This window comes from Pediculus humanus, genomic scaffold, assembly GCF_000006295.1.
Source record: "Pediculus humanus corporis 1103172107679 genomic scaffold, whole genome shotgun sequence".
In the NCBI taxonomy this organism is placed as follows: Eukaryota; Metazoa; Arthropoda; class Insecta; order Psocodea; family Pediculidae; genus Pediculus; species Pediculus humanus.
The window spans coordinates 178,195-182,759 of record NW_002987288.1 but is presented as its reverse complement, the minus strand read 5'-3'; positions in this window follow the sequence as shown (position 1 = coordinate 182,759).

The following is a 4,565-nucleotide window of genomic DNA, read 5'->3' as shown; positions in this document are numbered from 1 at the left end:
TGATGGAAAGAAAAAAGAAAAAGAAAAAAGGAAGGAAAAGTTTTTTTTTTTTTTTTGTTTTATAAAAAGGAAATTGAATGAATGAAAACCAAAATTTTGGCAAAATTTCAAAATTAACACAATCGAAAAGAAATTATTATTATTATTATTATTCTTAGAAAAATAAATCGAGCATAGGATGAGAAAAAAAAAATAATAAAATAAAATAAAGCAGAAGAAAATTAATTAAGTTAACCAACTACGTCATCAAATTTTTTTTTTTTTCTTAAACTCCGCCATCATAAAGTTTTCTCCCCAAAAAAAAAGGAAAAAATGACAATATCAATAAAATTTTTACGCATTTCCCCACCTCCTCTTCTCTCCCATTGTTTCCCACCTTCCCCCCCCCAAAAAAAAAAATTAATAAATCTTTTGAAAAAATTCGTAAGTCCCCCCTTCTCTATCTCTCCTCTCCTCTTTTGTTTTTCTTTAATTAATAATGAAATTGCGTTTACCATTTCCGGTTTTCTTTTTTTACCCTAAAAACATTCGCTTTATTATTATTATTATTATTATTATTATTATTATTATTAATATTATCATCATCATCATCATCATTCGATATTTATTTAGTAACAAAAATAAATAAATAAATAAATAAAATAAAATTCCCTTGACCATATTCTTTTTTTTCAGTTAAAAAGGAAAAAATGAACAAATTTAAAAAAAAGGGGGGGAGGAAAGGGAAAAAAAGGCGGAAGTACTTCAGTTATATATATAAAAAATATTACTACGATTATGGAATATTCTAGATGTTTATTTCACATTATTATACGATAATAAAACGTGAAAGTTTTCAATTTTATCCAGCGGTTAAAAAAAAATCGAATTTTGCATCCCTTAAAAAAAAAAAAAAAAATTTTCCCTCCATTTTTTTTTTTTTGTTTTGGCTAAAATTCAAATTTTTTATGTTTCCTTGTTTGATAAAAAAAAAAAAAATCAATAAACAATAAAACATTGTTTTCCATTAATGTTTTCCATTAAGAATTTTTTTTTTTTTTATTTGGGAAAATGAAAAATTTTCATATATACAAAAAAAAAACAAATTTTGTTTATTTTTTTTTTATTTCGCATACGCGTGATGACGTCATAGAATTTTTTTTTATTCTCACGTTGTTTTCCTGGAGAGAAAAATGTTTTGGAAATTTTTTGAGAAAAAAAAAGAAAATGCAAACGAGTACGCATTCGTTAATGGGTTTTCAGATTTAAATAAAAAACATTTTCCGGTTAAAAAAATGTTTTTTTTTTTACCTTTGAAACTGTTTTTTTTTCCTTTTTTTCATTCCTTTTTTTTCTTTCCTTTTTTCATTTTGTGTAACGAATTTTTTTTTTTTGTTTTTAGTTAAATTAAAGAGTTGAAATGTTTTTTTAAAATAAATTCAGATTATCTAAAGCAACACGTTTTGAGAAAATTTTTGTTTTTTCTTCGTACATGAAAATCACATCAAAAGGATTGCAAAAAAAGTTAAAAAAGGTAAAAAAAAAATAAAAATTTCCTTTTTTTTTATTTTATTACTTTAATCCTTAACCTTTCTCGTTTGTTTTCTCTTACCAACCTCCCTCCCCTACCCTCTCTCTCCCCTCACGATAAAAAAAAAATTCCCACTAGTTTACTATTGACGATTGAATAAAAGAAAAAATTAAATAAATTTAAAAAAAATTTTCTTTTTAATAGCGAAATCGCGTCAAATTTTTTTTTATTAGTTCAGGGGCGTAATAAGGTATTTGTAAATTGTACATTTAAAACAAAAAAAACAAAACAAACAAATCATTTCACGACGACAAGGTCTCGTATTTTTTTTTTTTTTTTTTAATGATTAAACTGTATCGAATTTCCGACGGATAAAATTTCTTTTTTCCCCCCTCTCCTCCCCTTCCCCTCCAGTCCACTACTTTCCATTATTCTAATGACACTTTTTAATTAAATTTTTCTTATATTATTATTATTATTATTATTATTTTAATTAAGTGATGACCTTGATATATAAATTTTTATTTAAAATAAAATGCGTGATGAGGGGAAAAAAAAAAAAAATTATTTTAATTAAGGGATTCCCTTACTATTATTATTATTATCGTTTCTATTGACACGACTAAAAAAATAATAATGATAATAATGTTGAATATCAAATGATAATTTAACTCCGCAAAAAGGTTTCGTTTAATACTTTTATTAATTTTTTTTTATATTTTAAAATCTTCCGATGAGGTTTTTATTTAATAAAATTTTTTTATCGCCGTCGTTATCACCAACGTCATCGCCATCGCCATCGCCATTATCATCATTATTATTTTTTTTTAAAGTTTAGGCAAAAAAAAAAAATTAAAAAAATCGTTTTTGTAAGTTTTTTATCCTTTCCGGCAGGTCCCTTTCAGTAATTCCGTTAAAAATTTTTTATTTTTTTCACTTGAAATCATTTAAAGGAAATGGTTGTTGTGGTTGTTGTTTGCGGTTGTCGTTTGCCGATTTTCACGCGAAAAATTTCCCCCTCTTCTCTCATCCCGTTTCCGTTTCCGAATTCGATTTTATTTTCAACTTTTGGTAAAGAATCAATAAAACTTTGAAATTCACATAGTAATCAACTTTTTTTTAATCAAATTGAATAACTTTGAACTTGTTTAGATTTTCCCCGACAGCAAGTAATTTCTTCTGCTGTTTTTTTTTGCTTTCTAATTATTATTATTATTATTATTATTATTATTATTAACCACAACAGATGATTTTCCCATTAATACCAATTATATTTTATATTATATATTTTGGATAGTATTAAATTTTTTTTCTTTTTTTTTCCATAAAAAAAAAAAATTCCAGAATTTGAAACGAGAATAATTTTTAAATATTATTATTATTATCATTTTTCACGACATTTTTTACTGTTTATACTTTCCAGGATTTTACCTGGAACGACAGGAATTGATTTTGGTGTCTCATCAGAGCGTGGGCGATTTTATTTCCTTCATTATTACGTTAATCTCATTTCCGGAATAGTTTATTTCGATTTTCTTTTTTTGGGGAGGTTTTTTTGGGCTCCCACTAAGACGGAAATCGTTTCCGTAATTTTTTTTTTCCAGAAATTTCAATCAATTTTGCCATTCTTTTATGTTTCCGAATTAGAATTGAGTTTTAAGCAACTATTCAGTAACTTCCAGATTTTCTCCAGTTTCTTTCCTACACTTTTCTTAAAACCCGATCAATTTCAATTTTCTAATTATTTGATATGCCGGCCATTTTTTCCCTTTTTTGGCAGTAATATTTTTTTCATAACTATTTTCTACATCTTTTTACAATGCTTTCATAACTTTTGATCGTATAAAACCGTTACAAATTCCAGTACTTTTTCCAAAAGGATTTAAATCGTCTTTTTTTCTCGTTTTCGATAAATTTATACCAATACCGAAAGTGTGAAAATTAAATTTTCGATTTATTTTCACACATTCGGTATTAATCTCCTTGTCGCTAATTAATTTATTATTATTATTATTATTATTATTATTAAAAAGTTTAAAATAAAAAATAAGAAGAAAAAAAATTTGTTTTTAAAAATTATTAATAAACAAATAATAACAAACTTTTTCAAATTATTATTATTATTATTATTAAAGAAAAAATTTTTTTTACTTGTTTATTTAACCTTTTCTTTTTTATTTACGTCTTCTGCTTTTTTTTATAAAAACGAATGCGCGTGTTTAACTTATGCAAATGACAAAAATAAAAATAAAAAATTTTTTTTTTTGTCCAATTTTTGATTAAGTTGACTCGAAGAGTTTTTTTGCAACAAAAAAAAGAAAATTTTTATTTATTTATTTGCTTATTCACTTAAATAAATAAATATTATTAAATAAAAAAAAATAAAAAATTTACATAAAATCGATTGCACAACAACAACAACAACAACAACAAGAGGAATAAAATAATAATAATAATAATAATAAAAGTCAAAATATGAATAATTAAATAGAAATAATAAATTTTATAAACATTTTTTTTTATTTTTTGCTGCTGCTGCATGGAAAAATCGTTTGCCAAAAAAAAAAAATTTTTTTACTACCACATTTTAATCTCGGTTACGATATCCGGTCCTTGCACCGTTTCATACGATCGAAATATATTTATATATATTTGGGGGGGCTAAAAAAAAACCGGATATTAACGATAGGAAAAAAAAAAAAACAACGCAATCGAACAAAAGTTTTAAATTTTTAAAATTGAAAAAAGATTTCCCATCATTGCCAAATCGTAAGAAGCCTTATTGAATTCAATAAAAAGCAACAATGCATCGAAAAAATTTTCTTATAATGTTACACGACGACAGATAATTCATAAAAATGCACAAGAATATAATTAAAATTTGTCGATATTAATTGTGCGAATAATAATAATAATAATCGAATAAAAATTATTACGTCATGACATATTTTTTTTTAATTACATAAAATTATCAATCGATAATCGATAATTCAATAATTATTATTTCGTTGAAATAATTAATTAAAATTAATTCGCGGTATTATCATCTTCTATC